Here is an 18417-nt window from a genome sequence, read left to right as displayed (position 1 = left end):
CTTTGATTTGGATTACACAAGGGACAAATGTGTAAGAGGAGTTCAGGTAAAAAAAAATACAATAAACTAACTGGTTTAGTCCAAAGATCAAGTGCCATGTCACAATGTCTTAGCTAACATCCACAATAGAAAAGGATCTTCTCACTTGTCAATGCACAGTGGTGTCTGTGTAAAATGTAAAACAGGTGGGAACACAGTTACAGTCATATCAAACTAATATCAGTACAAAATTTGGGGCTTCGTTAATAAGTGCATTTGAAACTGAATGAAAAACCATAACTTTCCTTGGTAGCAGTTAACTTTGAGTCCCCGATTTAGCATTTATATTAAACATCTAATGAAGGATTTGAAACACTTTAATGTTGCCTTAGGCAGTGTTTTAATGTACAGTATTTGTCAGCCATTATAACTTCTCCTGTAAAAACATATTTTATATCATTGGTTCCCAACTGGTGGGTTGCAGGCCCATCCCGAATGGACCGCAAGTGACTTGCAAATATGTCCAGTTTATTAAAAAACAACAACAACAAAAAAAACCGCTTTATTTTTACATACAGTGAATTTCCAGCACAGAGCTTTTATTATGAAGTGTTGTTTCCTGTTGTAGAGTGAGTGACAAACAGACAGCTATGTGACACAGACAGCAAACTAGCTCAACAACATGGTCAAACGCAAATATATATATAAACTGTGTGGACCTCAAACTAATGAGTTTTAATTTTTAAGAACTGTGTTTTACTATATTTTACAGGAACATGTTAACATTCACATGACAGCAAAAAAGAACCCGGTTTCCTAATTAACGATAATTATCTCAGAATTCTGAGAAAAAAAAATTCATGAAAAGAAAAAAATCTGCTCGTAAATTCTTGTTTTTCTAAATTACCCAGAATATTATTTTGTTAATTTAAAAAAAAAAAAAAAAAAAGTAAAAAAAAAAAAAAAGAAGAGTAGAATTTTCTTTGCATGGAAACTTTATCATAATTCAGAGATAACAATTTCATTCATTTTGAAAAACAGAGCATATTTTTTTTCCTGAGTGAATGTATTGTTTCCATATTATTGTCATTTGTATCTGTTTATATATCAGTCTCCACATGAATAGTTGTTTACAAATACATTCATAAACATTTAATAAATGTTTGTTTTTTTTTACCAAAATGCAAACAAACAGATAAAATATTTAAAAAAAAGATATAAGATAAAAAAAAATATGTGCTAATTTGCTTTCAGTAACATGTATGTGTGTTATAATGATCATTTAATTCAATTAAAAAAGAATTACAAATTAACTTAATTATTATTATTATTATTATTATTATTATTATTAATTATGACACTGTAAAATAAGAAAATGTATGAATTAACTAGGGATCGCCAATTTTGAAATCGCTAAACTTGCTATACAGGGGGACTTAATTTATTTTTTAATATTTAAAGGCAAATCAAGTTTAATGTATTTGAATAAACTCTTTACTTCTGAGTTGTCCTTGATTGTTGAAATTCACAAACAACAAAAGTTTTTTAATACCCTATAGTTTAGCACATTTACTTCAATAACGCAGTGTGCTCACTGAGCTAAAAGGAAAGCTGGAACTGAGGCTATTTCCAATTGTTTCAAGGACATTATAAGTAACATTCCTCACTTGATTTATACCAAATTACTTATTCTAAAAAACATTAAGAGGAGACCTGAATGATTTAAATTATTTAAGTTAGCAGCAACAAACAAATGACATTACTATACATCAGGTGTAGGTGTATAGATATTTAACTTAATGCTCCTCATTACCCAGTAGCCTCTGACTCATTTTAAAAGTCACCTCACGTTTCTGTTACCAAGAAAAACAAAGCTTTCATGAGCATTTCATCCTCACGCTCCAAAAATAATGCGGACGCCCTTTAGGCAATCAGTGACAGGATGCATCGCGCCTCAGGTTCCAGCAAAAATGGGCTGGGTGCTGTAATTATGGTCTTTTAAAATTACAAAACGTGACCTTCAGTTACAGCAGCCCATCAGGCTCATCAGTGTGGGTTTTTAAATACCACAGCTCAGTGCCAAAATGTATCATAAAGGCATCTCCAATCACATTTTGTTAAAGTTAGCTGTGTCTCAGATATTATATCTGAAAGTAGCCGCAGGAGAGCATCAGTTTTCATATGCATTTAATGACACATGGCCCACAAATCTGGGCAGTATTTCAACATCCCTGTCCAGCCTCATGCTGGGATCCACTGAGGTGAACACACTGGATAATAGTTGTAAGCGTGACAGCGGATGAGTCACTCACATTCACACCTCCTCTGTTTCCCTTTTTGTGGTCATTATCTTGTATGAAACTTCTCTTCTGATTAGTGGCCTTTGATTCAACTGTGCAGCAATCAGAGGAGGACGTCGTGAAAATGAATCACCGCTACATTACTACACACCACGTACTGCTGATGGATTGGCAATAAGCTACTTCAAGAGAGTCAGGGGGAAAAAACTAATGCATCTTACATTTGAAAAATGTGTGTATGTTGGCACTGTACACTGTGCATGTAAAGTCTATTATAATGTAGTTTACTGTCCAGATAGTGAAGGCCTCGGTTTCTGAGCTGCTATTCAAGAGAAAAAATATTTCTTAACAACCTTACAGTGGTGGATGAAGAACCCAAGAGCCATACTTGAGTAAAAGTTTTTAACCTTTTAAATACTTTTACTTAGTTCCCTTACCAGATAACAACTGGTAAACTGGCTTTCATAAGATACCTCAAGTATCCTCAACACAGGGATGATATATATGTTTTTTATTTATTTGAATATTTTAATTTCTTATATCTTAAAGGCGCTGTATGTAAGAACGTGGCTAAAACGGTTACTGCACTCAAATTCAAAATACTGCCGCAAGTCATGTCCGTCCGTTCGAGCAAGACCGGCTTCTCTGCTGCTAACGCTGCTGCCGGGATACAGCTCAGAAGCCGGCTGCTAATGCTATGTACTGGGACACTGCTAATGCTGCTTGCCGTGCTGCTGTTGCTCAGTCATAACTGTAACTGATGCTGAGACTCTACTGACTGCGTGACTGGTAGAGGGCAGTGGGTGGTGCAACAGGCCAAAACACAAATTCAAAACATAAACATGATTTGCATACTGCAAAAAATTTTTTTAGATGCAAATATTCTGGCTGTGCTATTGTTGTCGGTGAGATCAGTATGTTATATGAACATTATTCCTTAGTCTCTGTGACATATTAGGAGGATTTTATGACTATTTGCTTTAGATTTCTTATATATAGCTCCTTTAAGTACTGGTGTTAAAGACAGTAGCGTAATGCACATTTTAATTCTATTTTAATGCACATTGCATTTTTATTTTATTTTATTTTGATTTAATTCAATTCAATTCAATTCAATTTAATTTAATTCAATTTATTTCTTCATATTTACATACTTATATTTCATAGTCTTATTCTTACTTCTTATTATTCCCCATACATCGAAACAGCTGTAATGAATCAGAATTTTCCCTTGGGGATCAATAAAGTATCTCTGATTCTGATTCTGAAGTGATATTTTCCATCATGCCTGCATCCCAGACAGTTGGATGTACGAATATCTGTCTTCAAACCAACAGTAATGAAGTAACGTAAACATAAAATATACAATTCATTTAGGAAATTTAGTGGAGTAAAAGTGAAATTTGACAGAAAATCAACAAAGGACAAAGTGTTATTACTTTGTTACATTACACCACTGCAACCTACACAATCTCTTTCAGAAACCATCATTATAACAACCCTGTAAAAGAAGAACAGTCATATTCTGTGAAAACTAGTGCATGGACGGGGTTAACCTTGAAATGTCTTGGTGTTCAACATATGTGTGAATAAGTTTCTACTTTTGCAGGTTTGAATGAAGGATTTTCTGCTCTGACAGCAGCCCATCATGAATCACAGGCTAGCTTCCAGACCTGAAAAATCCAGGCGCATTTCCAACCAGCAACAATCGAATCATGATAACCCAGTTATCTAGGTACAAAGAGCATGGCCCAGCTGGTGGATCTAATAATATCAAATCAAATCAAACTTTATTTGTATAGCACTATTCATACATTAAAAATTCAGCACAAAGTGCTTTACAGAATAAAAACAAACAAAAATACTACATACATATTGAAAACCCTCCCCTCCCAACCCCACATAAACACACACACACACACACACAAAATTGTAAGTGAAATTGACTGCAGATGTGAGTGTAATTGTGTAAATGTAACTCCATCAGACTGTCTCTTATAATTTCAGATGGTCTGCAATGCTGACCATCTGATCAGCAGTGTCGTGGCAAAGTGGCCCGGCTCGGTCCATGACTCCCGAGTCTTTCGGACCTGTTGAATCTATCAGTGTCTATCACAAAGTGAGCCACACAACCTCTCTTAATAACCACTTTTTACATCATGGCTGTGTCAAGAATGTCACTCTATTTATGAGGTTGTGATGATTAGATTTTGTATTGACAGGTGAATTCTCTGGTGTGTTGCTGGGGGACAGGGGGTACGCCTGCCAGCCTTTTCTCCTCACACCATACACAGACCTTCAGGAAGCACAGCAGGCCTATAATCATGCCCATGCCAGGACAAGGGCCAGGATCGAAATGACCTTTGGCCTCCTAAAGGCACGCTTTCACTGTCTTAACCACTTAAGGGTCAGCCCTTTGAGGGCATGTGACATCACTGTGGCCTGCCTGAGGAAGGAGAGGGCCCCCAGAGTGCCATCACACATGGACTGGGACAATCCTGCCATCCTCCCTGATGACGACAGTGGTCGGCTGGTCAGGGACCAATATGTGTTAAATTATTTTAGTTAACATGCATGCTTTAAATTTAAGTTAAATACGTCCTGCAGTGGCAGAGACGCATGCTGGGAATTTCAGTTAAATATGGCCTGCAGTGGCGGAGGAATTTGTTTTGTTTTTTATTCAATTTAAATTGATTTGGCCTCTTATGTTGTTTGTGCTGTATACTGTGTGTATACAAGCTTGCAGGGAGGCTACTGAATCCATTCATTTGTCTGTTCATTTGTTGTGTATGGATTTGTCCTGCATTTATTTCAGTGTACAGACATGCGGGGTGTATCATATACAGACCTTTGAATGTGTATTTATTCTTGTGTTGTATAATATGCTTTGATTCCATGCTTTCTATCTTATAGAGTCACTGTGTGACTTCAGTTTTGAAAGGAGCTTACTTGCTTTGATTTATCCTTATTCAATAAAGGAACATCATGTTACTCTTTGATGTGTATTTATATTTATATGGAATGTGTATTTTATATATAGTCTGTGGGAAACTGTAAATTATCTAATAATTGCAAAATCATCTAAAATCATCATTTATCTAAAATGATTGCAATTAATGATCACAAATGTTTAAATAATGACAGTGGGTCTGGTTGAATGTGATAACAATGTGCAGCGGGCAGTGGAATAACTATTGGTTTCCGTTTGTGGTGACTGCTGACTGAGATAAGGGATGAGATTAAATAGATCCTGGCACTAGCTCCACAGAATAAATCTCCATGCTAACTTATGTCATAACATATCCCACTTTCCACTATCCTGCTTTTGTGCAACCAGATCACGGATAAGTTGAGCCAGGATAACCAAGATATCCCGGCTTAATCCCTTATCCTAGTTTTGTGCAATAGGCCCCAGGTGAGGAAAGAACCACCTATGGGGAGCCATCCACACTGAGAGGCGTCACAGCCTACAGCCACAGGGAACACCACCACAGAGACCACCCCGACCTAGACAGACCAGGGTGGACTCCACACATGGTGCAGAGCCTCCCAGTCCTCTGGGCCTGAGGGATCTCCAGGACGACGTCCCTGTGGGCAGACCGGACACACCTCCCAGTGTGGAGGCCCCCCATGAGGAAACACTGGAGCTAAAAACTAAAAGACTAAAAGACTAAAAGGCAATATGATAAGATACACCAAGTATGAGATGAAATAATGATAAAATGCATAAAAATGTAAGGATTTAGAAAGAATTAAAGATTTAAAGATTAAAATAACATTAATAATAATAGATAAATAAATAAATGAAGATTTAGAAATTAAATAATTATAAAATGCATAAAGATTTAAAAATAAATCATTTAAAAGCATTAAAAAGTAAAAATAACATATAATAGAAGAATTAAAAGAGTAAAAAAAAAAATCAGTTAAAAGCCAAATTAAAAAGGTCAGTCTTAAGCCTCCTTTTAAAAACATCAACAGTCTCTGCAGTCCTGATGCTCTCCGGCAGGCTGTTCCATAAGTGAGGGCCATAATGGCTGAATGCAGCCTTCCCGTGGGTTTTTGTTTTGACTTTTGGAATAGTTAAAAGGCCGGTGCCGGAGGACCTCAGGATCCGCGAGGGTTGATATGATAAAAGCAGATCAGATAAATAAGATGGCCCAAGATCGTTAAGACATTTAAAAACTAATAAAAGAACCTTGAAATCGATCCTGAAACACACGGGGAGCCAATGCAATGATTTTAAAATTGGCGAAATGTGCTCCCGCCCTCTGGTCCTCGTCAGCACTTGTACGGCTGAGTTTTGGAGTAACTGCAGGTTAGAGATGATCTTTTTGGGAAGACCAGAGAGCAGGGCATTACAGTAATCTAAACGACAAGAGATAAAAGCATACATCAGCACCTCCGTGTTAGCCTGAGAGAGAAATGGACAGACTCTGGCTATATTCTTCAGATGATTAAAACCATCTTTGTTACATTTTTGATGTGTGGAATAAAACTAAGCTCAGAGTCAAAAATGACGCCCAGGTTCTTTACACATTGTGAGGGTTTAAAATCTTGTAGTTTTGGTAAAAGTTTCTCTCTCTGACCTTCAGGACCAATGACTAAAACTTCTGTTTTGTCCTGGTTGAGCTGCAGGAAATTCGCTGCCATCCATGACCTGATATCTAAAATGCAGTTAAAAAGGGCATCGATTGGCCCTGTGTCATCAGGAGACACGGCGATGTACAACTGTGTGTCATCTGCGTAACTGTGGAAGCTGATGCCGTGCCTCCTGATGACGTCCTCAAGGGGAAGCATGTATAGATTAAAAAGACGTGGACCTAAAATTGACCCTTGGGGCACCCCACACCTAATTTCATGCGTTCTGAAGGAACATGTATCCATACTTACAAAGAAACAATGATTTGTGAGATAAGAGCTGAACCAGTTAAAAATAGTACCAGAGAGGCCCACCAGGTTTCTGAGTCTGTTTAATAAAATGTGGTGATCTACTGTATCAAAGGCGACACTTAGATCCAGTAGTACCAAGACTGAGTTTTTGTGAATCAACATTAAACCTGATATCATTTAAAATCTTTCAAAGGGCGGTCTCGGTACTGTGGTTCATCCTAAAACCAGACTGATATTTCTCTAAAATATTGTTTCTTTTTAAAAAATCATTTACTTGGTTAAAAACCAGTTTTTCGAAAATCTTACTTAAAAACGGTAAGTTGGATACAGGTCGGTAGTTATTAAAAATGTTGGGATCTAAATTACTCTTCTTCAGAAGGGGCTTCACCACCGCCGTTTTGAAGGCAGTGGGGAAGACACCCGTCTGAAGAGAGTAATTTACTATGTTTAAAATCTGTTCCTCAAAGAATCCATAAAATGTTTTTAAAAGTGATGTGGGAATCGGATCTAAAAGGCAGGTTATTGGGTTTACCTGGGAGAAAACTCGACCAAGTGTCCTTGCATCAACCAGGGCAAAACTCTCCAGTGTTTCCTCAGGTAAAAGCAATGATCCAAGTGTGTTAAAAATTACATTCCGTTGGGATAAAAGACTGGATCTGATATCATCGATTTTACTTCTGAAGTGGTCCGCAAAGTCTTCGCAGAGGGTGTCTGTTGATATGTTGGATGGTTTATTAAAACTGGTGCTGGTTAAAAGATCGAAGGTTAAGAAAAAAAATTTGGGGTTGTTTTTATGATCGGAAATGAGTTTTGAAAAGTGGGATATTCTTGCCTGTTTGACTGTATTATTGTAGGATTTGAGTTGTTCACGTAATATTTCAAAATGAACTGTCAATTTGGTTTTTCTCCACCTCTTGTCTGCACTCCTGCATTTTCTTTTCAGTCTTTTGATATTATCATTTCTCCACGGGGTGTAGGTTTTGTTTTTATTGTTTTGATTAAAAGTGGAGCCACTGAGTCAAGTGTTTAACTTTAATTTACTGTTAAAATTGTCCACAATAAAATCACATGGTGCAGGTAAAATTTCAGCAGGAGTGCTCTGTAAAATCTGGATAAAATTTGCAGCCACTTCAGAGGTTAGGTAGCGTTTCCTCACCGTTCTCACTGGGGCCTCCTGATGGCTAAAACTGGTGATGTTAAAGTACACACAGTAGTGGTCAGACACAGCCAGGTCAACAACAGAGGACACACCAGTGGACAGGCCATAGGTTATGACCAGGTCCAGGGTGTGTCCTCTGTTGTGAGTCGGCTGTGACGTGCTGTTTAAAATCCATGCAGGTTAAAAGGTTTAAAAATTCTCTGGACATTGGATCCGAGGTATTATCAACATGTAAATTAAAATCACCAGTTATTAAAATTCTGTTATAGGTGGTGTGTATGATTGTTAATAGTTCTGAGAAATCAGTGGTGATAAAAGAGGTGGAATGGTGGGGTGGTGTGTAGACTGTGATACAAATGATGCATGATGAGTAGCTGTTAAAAGAAACTTAGTAGAGTAGAGTGCAGTGAATTTCTGGTGACTGAAGCAGTTCAAAAATTTGGTGGGCAGGCCTCGGTGAGAACAACAGGTGCGTCAGTGCCAAGCCATGTCTCTGTTAAAAGAATACTGTCCAACTTGTTATCTAAAATCAGGTCATTTATGATAAAAGTTTTATTTAAAAGAGAGCGCACGTTCAGCACGGCCAGGTTAATGTTTGCACCGAACGTGCGCTCATCATCACAATGTGGTGAGTGTGGAGCAGGTGTGATAGGAACTAAGTTTTTGGGGTTGCTATTGATCCATGGTGAAGCTGGTCTATTAAATCTATTTCGATTCTGACTGGGATGGATGTGGATGTGGGAGTGGGCTGGGGATGAACCAGAGAGGAAAAGCAGGGGGGAGTGTGCTTTTAATGTACGTCAGTCACATGGGGCACACTCAACAGCGTGCTGAATGTTAGCCACTAACAGGCAGCTGCCCAGCCTCCTAGGGTGAAGCCCGTCAGCCCTGTAAGAACAGGACCGGTTCCAAAATAAGTTAAAATTGTCGATAAAAGTGAATCCATAAGTGCTACAGGCAGCCTGGAGCCATGAATTGAGGAAGAGGAGCCTGCTGAAGCGTTCTGCCCCGCGGGACAGTGTTGGCAGGGGACCACTGATAAAAAGTTTTTTAAAAGGTTAAAAAGAGCAACAAAATCCATTTTTGTTAGCTCTGATCTAATGATACTAATAGTGTGTGTGTGTGTGTGTGTGTGTGTGTGTGTGTGTGTGTGTGTGTGTGTGTGTGTTATGCACATGAGTTCCTGCATGACATATTCCTTGTCACATTCTCAGTGGGTTGTGTTGTGATCTATTACTGCTTCTGCACAGGCAATAACCCCAGAATTAGTTCATATGTCAACACATGTCTGTTCGTTTAAAAAAGATTAATTGATCTAAACTGAAGCTTTCAGTGAGTTTTTTATTATGTCTGTAAAGATCATGTCACTAATTAGATGTGACAAAACACAGCTGACCAAATGGGAGGCATCTTATTTAAGAGCAAATCTTCTCAAATAATCCTCAGAGCTCACTCTTTATAAAGTGTTACTGCTCGGGGACAGCATTTCCTTTCATCAACACAGACACTTGAATTGCTGAAAAAGGGAACCTGAGCAGTGTCAGAACCTCAATTACTCATGTCACTTCAATTGAGTTGTTTCATTTTCTCAGCCATTTTATATTAAACCTGCCGAGTTTTTTTTTTAAGTTTTGAAGTTATTCTTTCATTTGTCACTTGTGCTTCTCCACAGAAATATTTTCCACCAATTTCACAGTGTATCTGACAAGAGAAATGATTCAAGGAAAGAAATGTAGACATTCCTGTTCCTGTACAGTCTCTGTTAGCAAATGGTAAATTCTATGGGTGCCTTCACACCTGCCCTGTTTGGTTCGGTTCAATCAAACTCAAGTTTGTTTGCCACCTAAGGGCGATGTTTTGGGCAGGTGTGAACACAGCAATCGTACTCGGGTGCCACCAAATATGGGACCTTTCTTGAAGAGGTGGTCTCGGTCTGGTTATAAATGAACTAACTGCAGTCACATGACACATTGTTTGGGTTAAACATGAGCACGTTATATCTCACACAGGCTTCGCCCTCTACTGGACTCTATGGGTATAATCTCCTCCAATCGCGTGCACACGATGGCCCACTGAAAAATTTGCATGTGCGTACCTTACCCACCTTCTTTGAGGGGTATATAAGCAGCTTTGTAGTCCAGTAGAGGGCTCCGCCTGTGCTAATATAACTAGGGTTACAATATTGTAACCTTCGTTACAGTCCTGGAGGATTATTAATGTGCACCTCCTCCTGTGCTGCCTTAATTTGCACATACAGCACATCCAATGCATCAAAACATTGTTTTCTAGTTGGAGCCGCGCCTCGTTTTCAAACTGTATGGTTTGACTAAAATGAACAATGACAGCAATATTGTCCACGATGAGCAGCGCTAAAATCAACCTGCGTAGTTGTCCCTCCATTGTGACATTAGAAAGTGTCACATTTATCTTGCAATTGTACTCTTCTTCAACGTTTGGTTTACTTCCTGGATTTTTCCCACATGGAAATTCTGTCCAATCAGAAACAGCTTTCTCTCGCAAGGCTTTTTATCTGGTCCGCTTGTAAATGCTGCCGTGAGTACACGAACCAACTCTAGGCAATTATGCTGCTTTGTAACACAAATAGTCCCTGATTCAGACCAAAGCAAATGAACGCTAGGTCTGAAAGCACCCTAACTCTCCAGAACTTAACCTATTTTCCGATCCACCTGGTATCCCAGATTTTAATCAGACAAACCTTAGGGGCAACAACGTCTTCTGACAGATTGAAGGACAGTCATTATTTTCTCCTCTAGCTTCCTCCTCACCTTTGGGGACAAAGGTTTGTGTACACTGACACACGAGTGCTGCTATATTTTCTGTCTGCAAATTACTTGAAGTCTTTTTTTCTCGCATCCACACACCGGATGTCTGGAGCGGTTATTCTGAGCTTCCACTCTGTGCAGATCCTCCCTCCCTGCAGACAGGGGGGTTAAATGCAGGCTGACACTGTCACTTCCGCCTAAAGCCTAATGTTGCCTTAATGCTTAATGATATGTCTTTTTATGGAAAATCTTCCCCTCATCCACCCAGTCCTGGCAAGTTATAATCATGATTGTCAAACCGGTTTAATTTAGTTATAAAGTGTAGCCTTTTGGTCTTTACTAATTAACTACTCTGAACTATCCCTCAGGGGGAAGTACAAAGGGGCTTTGTTAGCAGGAACATTAAAAACTGCAATTTATCAGCATTATGAAAAAAGAAACATGGATGTACACTCAAACGCCTTCAATCTGAAGATTTGTATAGCCTCTTAAAAAGAGGCTTTGATGACTGAGTGACAGTTTCCTGGAGAATAATAATACATGTCCAAACTGCTCTATCAAGTCCATTTTTTTATGGATTTAATAAGGGAAAACAAAGAAATATTGGCTCTCTAATAGAAAAGGAAAAGGGCTTACAGAGCTGAAATTCATATAAAGTGTATTTCCTCAAACACATAAGATAAAAATAATAGTTAGCATGTTAGCCGTTAGCCTAGATACAGCCGGGGCGCATAGGGCGCATAAGGCCGCGCTTTGGAAAGCAGAGCTAAATGGTAAACAAACATGGCAGCACACCGGTAAGGTAAGACGGCACGTTTACATGTCATTTTCTATATGTTCTCTGACATTTATCCTAACGATATGAGGCGGTCTTTGTGGGAAAAAAAAGCTTGTTTAGTGGACTAACTTTGCACTTGAAGGTTGCCCGTTCACTTCACTTCAGGTCTGACGCTACTATGCGCCCTGGCTGTATCTAGGCTAACGGCTAACACGCTAACTATTAATTTTATGTCACTAGTCACTTGAAACACATTTAGGACGATAGACGAGTTGAAATAAACCGAAATTTCCCTTTAAGATTGTACTTTCCCGCAAACAACGCATATGTTACATTTGCATGTTATTACGTCACTGACAGTGACACTTGATGTTTCAACAGTGCTGTTGTTAATAGGCCTATGTGATTAGGTTTAGGCACAAAACCCACTTGGTTACGGTTAGGAAAAGATCATGTTTTGGCATAAAAACTCAGTCTGGGGGCATGTCACCAATTAGATGTGACATAACACAGTTGACCATGTAGTAGGCATCCTGTTTAAAAGCAAATCTTTTCAAATAAATCCATAAAACTCTACTCTAAATATGCTTTAGGAAGTGTAACTGCTCGCGGACAGCATTTCCTTTCATCAACCCAGATACTTGAATTGCTGCACTTTGAAAAAAGGAACCTGAGCAATGTCAGAACCTCAATTACTCATGTCACTTCAATTGAGCTGTTTCATTTTCTCCGTCGTTTTATATCAAACCTCTCAAGGGTTTTTTTTTTTTGAGAAATATTTTCCACCAATTTCACAGTGTATCCGACAAGAGAAACGATTCAAGGGAAGATATTTAGACATTCCTGCAAAACACAAACGCTTTTAGTGCCACTATCCCGGCAGAATATGCAGTGATGCCTTTGTGAATAAACACCTGTTGTACGTGATACTATCCTCACTGTAAAACAGGGACAGGTCGGTAAAAACACCACATCTGGGGGCTAAAAAGTTGCAGGAAACACAGTGAAGGTCCCTAAAAAACACTCATGTTTGGTGCTAAAAAATAAAACCTACTGGAATCACATCAATCAGTCACTAAACAACAACCAGTTTTGTTCTTTGTCGGTCTCTAACAGTGGTCTGCAGATTGGCAGGAGTCTCTGTAAGGTGACACGCCATCCACCATTCCCTCCACGTCCCATGGACAAAGCATACATTAAGTCACCTCAGAAACATCTGGTGACTGGGCTGATCTTCCTCTACAGCATCACAGCGATGATCCCAAGATAATAAATCCCAGAGGCAAAGGGGAAACAATGCAATCTTTCTTTTTAGTCGTATTTTTTTAACCATATATAGGTATGTGATTTTTGTAAAAGTGAAAATGTAATAACCACTAGGATCTTGGTGGCTCTTTATTTGCACATTTAGGGCTTCCTTTCCTTTCAACGGCCCCGGATGTGTTTGAGCTTAAAGAAATGAAAAATCCTGTCATTATCAACAGTCAAATCCCACTACATGTAACTCTTCCACATACGATTAACGGGGCTCAGTCGCAGCTCATGTTGGCTAACCTGACAATACGTAGCCAAAGGGTGCCCACAAAAGGAGCATCCATGATTGAGTTACCACTTAATCACCATCCCACCCACCCACAGTGACCAAAAATAGTCACTAGTAGCCCGTGGTGACAGTCTAGATGGTGATGGGAATAACAGTGGAATCACATTGGAGAAAAACATATTATAGCCTGCAGAAACAAACACTCGAGCCCCACATATGGTCGTGTACTGTTGACAAGCCAGAGTGGATTCTCAAATTTTCGCTCTGGTACGTTATTTTGTAACTGTGGTCAAAACTGATATATCCACAGAAATAATCCTTTACACGCAGGCTTTTTGCAGGCAAAGAAATACATGTCAGTTAGCTTGTAGCATGCTGATGGCACTAGCAGCAAAGGAATGCTGCCTCCCTGCATGTGGAGTCCACAGCAGTCAACAGCTCCATCTGGAGTCAGTGTGCAGATAAATACGACACTATCTGCCTACAAAAACGAGCCTACATGACTCTCCTGATGCCACTTAATCATTACTTTCTTAATTAACAATGGAAGCAGAAAGTAAACGACATTAAACAAATAAGTAGCCTTGTTGGTTGGCTCCATAAAGACAGCTATTTTCCCTTCCACACCAGACAGCCCATTGCCTACAAAATGTAATTAAGACTGCATTAAAGGATGTTAAATGGATTATTATGATAACTGCTTTAAAAAACTGACTGAATCATGGGTACTGTTTCAACAAAGTGTTCTTTTTTCCAAATAGCCAACTCTCAAACTCTGTAGATTGAACATACAACAACAGGCACAGACATCGACTGATTGTTCATATATTCTGTCCATGAATATATTTCAACCATTTCATCTTCTGACCTCAACACACAGCGTCAGCCACGGAGTCGCCTTTCTGGACATCATCTGATTCATTATGTTCTTTGTCCTCCAATCAACCCTTCTCTTCCCACACAAACACAAACACACACACAGCGTTCTGTCTCATCTTGGTGATCAGAGGTGGAGTATTGATTTCCGCTCAGTTGAGAGCTCTTTTGGCCACAAACACATAAGTCGCACTTCTGTTACCTTGAGAGAGTTCTCCGATTGATCCCCCCGCCAGCTTTTTGTTATCGGCCAGACGAAGTCGGTGACCGACACCACTCTGATATGATCTCAGTGCATGTGCCCGTAGAGAGGAAGTTTGAATGGCAGGAGGTGCATGCAAACTGCTTCATCATCTGAGCAAGAGACAGACAGAGCAAGGAGAAGCACAGGACTGGTAAGAGAAAAAATAATTCATATTCATATTATTTTCAATATAATTCTCTTAGAAACCTTGTAATAACTGGCAGACATGGTGGAAATGAATTTAAAACAATGAAACCATGTCAAATTAATGCAAAGGACAACCTCTTTTTTCCAAAATGTGTAATATAAAGTAGCAAGTAAAAAAGAAAAAAGTGAGTGCTGCACTGGGTCAAAACCATCAACAAACCGCTCAGGTGCTCTTCAAAGACAGGGAATGAAATGAATGAGGAGATTGTGTGACAATGATGATGATTTCCAGCATCAGGCTGCTGATATGCACCTCCGTTTTGAACAGAGGGGCTATAAAAAAGACTCTTAACAACGCTCTGACTAGAGCTAAAACATTGAGCAGAAATGCTCTTTTAAACAAAAGACCTGAAACAAAACAGCAGCCTCCTAAGATCTTCCGCTCCCTTCAATACAGCATCATGGCGTACCAAATTAAAAATATTGTTAACAAAAATTCGGACATTCTGCTGAGCAACGGCACCCTCCGCTCTGCCTTCAGTGAGCCTCCTGGCTTCGGCTTTAGAAGGGCCCCTACTCTGAAGGATTCCTTGGTTAGAAGTCACCTTTCTGTCTCCTCAAACCCAAGTCCTGGTTCCCCCAACCTAAAGGCACTTTTAGATGTGGGGCATGCAAACACTGCCAAATATGAAAAGAGAGAATGCCTTCTTTGATGTTTCCAGTCAAAAGACATTTCATTGCCGCAGTTTTGCTAATTGTAACACAACATATGTTGTCTATCGACTGGAGTGTGAATGTGGCTGCTTCTATGTCGACCGCACAAAAAGAAAGCTCAAAGAAAGACTGGCTGAACACAAATACACCATATGAACTCAAAACCCAAACTACCCTATGGCCCAACAACACAAAACTGCTGGTCACACCAGTCCTGATACTTTAAAATACATGGCCACTGAGGCAGTCCCCCATAGCCTGAGAGGAGGGGACAGACTTAAGCACCTCCTACAGCATGAGACTTTTTGGATTTACACATAGAAGGCCACTACTCATCCTGGTCTCAAAGAAGAGATAGACTTTTCTCCCTTCTTGTAATATTGCTTGTAATAATTGTTTTCTGTTACAGGTCTTTATGTTAAACTATATGGACTACTCAATACATTTAAAGGGGCAATAAGCGAAATCGTTTCACCGCTAGGTTTGCTGTTGTGCACTGTCTGTAGACCAAAACAAAGTATGTCATGAGCCACTCCTCCCTCTACCTCTGCTCTCCACCCCCTACCCCACTCACCTCGTCTGTGCAGCCGAGCACCGCAGCATCTCCACGGACCAGACGGTCCTGGTGTTTCTTCCGCGGGCTCCACTTCACTCAGCTGCCCGATATACCCGCTGCTTCTTCCCACAATAACCTGAATAACAAACCAGGGCTTGGTGCTCCGGTTGGATCCAAACGGAGAGCCAGGGCTAACGTTAGCTGGGAAGCTAGCGGAGGCTAACTGGCTGTGCTGGCAACTGAGTGAAGTGGAGCCTGAGGAGGAAGCACCAGTTAGCCCCGGTTTCACTACAGGCAGATTCACTCACCACAGGGGCGAGAAAATAAAACCTAAACAACCAACTTAGTTTAGCAGTTAGCAATGTCTTTCACTCACTCTCAGTCTCTGCTGTGTTTAGTTATTTTCCTGCTTTCCTGTTAGCGTTAGCACTAGTCGGCTGCCACGCTAACATTCCTACTCTTCTCCGTGAGCCCGCGGCTCATGGCTCCGGCTCACGCAGACGTTAGCGTTAGCTCCCAGAGTTAGCATTAGAGCTACTACGGCTACTGGAGTAGCTTGCAGCTATGGAGCGCTTCTACCAGCTCTTCTAGTCACTGAGTCTCGCCTCCATTTCAGCAAACATATTGCATTTATTACAGGAACGTACATGAACGCGTAGCCGGCTTGTAAACAATGGGCTGGAGATCAACACAGAGAGCGGCTGTGTGAGGTCATGCTATAGCCTACTCCAGATGTTCACATAGCAATTTTTTAATTCCTTCAATCTAGAAATGATGAATTTTGCTTATTGCTCCTTTAAAGTGACATGAATTATTTGTTTATTTGCAGGGTCACATGGATCATTTAGTCACTGCTAGTCTTTGTTATAAAATATTCTGTTTAAATATTTTCATTTTTTTGGATATGCAGTAGGACTGTCTCTCTAAATTTAGCCTCCCTGCCCTTCTGCTTATTGTAGACAGCCTTTTTGGCACTGAGTATACTTTGTGTTTTTTGTACGTACCAATGGACCCTTTGCACATGTTGTGTGCTGGCTGTCTTCTAATAGTTTTTATGTACACTCTACTTGACAACCCTTTTATGATGTTTTAAACTTTGCTGTTGTGCTACTCCTGCCTGTCTCTACTTTTGGTCGTATGCTGAACGGCTGGTCACAGGACTCTTTGATGTTGTTATTTATACATTTCTGCATCAATGTCTTGTTATTCATTGTTGTTGAAATCTGACAGTCACACGTGTATAAATTTTGTATTTGTATTCATTATTCTGACGATTGCTGTGATTCACACACAGTCATACAATTGTCATTTATACAAACTTTCTGTTCTCAGCATAGGCTAATTAATTTGTCACATGATCCAGTCACATGAGCTTTTCACACATTCCTAATGTGATTTAAACACCTGGTTGTAATTTGACTAGCTCATATCCTGATGAAGACTCGTTGAGTCGAAACGCGTTGATATCCCTGTGCTTAAGAAAGGATTTTTAATATTACCCCGGAGTGCCTCGGACTTTTCAGCTTGGACTGCATTTTAACACTTTTTGAAACATTCAGTTTACAATCAGGACAGTCCTTCTGTTTTTATTGCATAAAGTAGCAAGTACTCTGATTTGATGATACAGAGCACTGGGCCTGCACTACAGTCTACTGTAGAAGCAGGTTGAGGGTGTCTGGAGCAACTTCACCTTCCTTCAAGGTGCATGGAGAAGGGAGATAAATCAAAGGCGGTGAAACTCATGGTGGATCAAGCGTGGAAGCCTCTGCAACCCACCTTGATCGGTTGCATCTCAGCTTGCCAGCCTCTAGTCACCACTTCACTTAGGAGGTTAGCGTGACACAATCTTTTGCCAGCTCAGTGGCCTAGCGGTAGAGTGTCTGCCCTGAGACTGGGAGGTCAGGGGTTCGATCGGCCGGGTCACACCAAAGACTATAAAAATGGGACCCATTGCCTCCCTGCTTGGTACTCAGCATCAGGGGGGTTACATCACCGCATGATTCCCGAGCGTGGCACCGCTGCTGCTCACCGCTCCCTCAAGGGATGGGTCAAATGTGGAGAACAAATTTCACACACTCATTCAATGTGTGACAATCAGTGGGACTTTAACTTTAACTCTTGCATTCAAAGGCCTCCTCCATGGTATCTCTCCCAAGGGACAGTTATTTCCATGAGGAAAGCACACTGACATGACCAGAGGACCAGGTCTGGTCATAAGTTGGCTGCTGCACTCATGGGTGGAACTATGAGATGCTGGTCCAAGTCAGCGCACATTTCCAAGTTGTGGCTCCATGTAGCAGGCTTGAATCATGAGGCAAGAAGCTTGCTACTTCTTTTTCTCCCTCCCGCACAAACACTGCAGACCGCTGGAACTTATCCTGGGGTTTGAGAGGCATGATGTTGGTGGTTACCCTCTTGGTCTCAAGCTCAGTACAATATACAATA

Source organism: Epinephelus fuscoguttatus, linkage group LG19 (assembly GCF_011397635.1).
Source record: "Epinephelus fuscoguttatus linkage group LG19, E.fuscoguttatus.final_Chr_v1".
NCBI lineage: Eukaryota > Metazoa > Chordata > Actinopteri > Perciformes > Serranidae > Epinephelus > Epinephelus fuscoguttatus.
Note: the sequence above shows the minus strand (reverse complement) of the source record.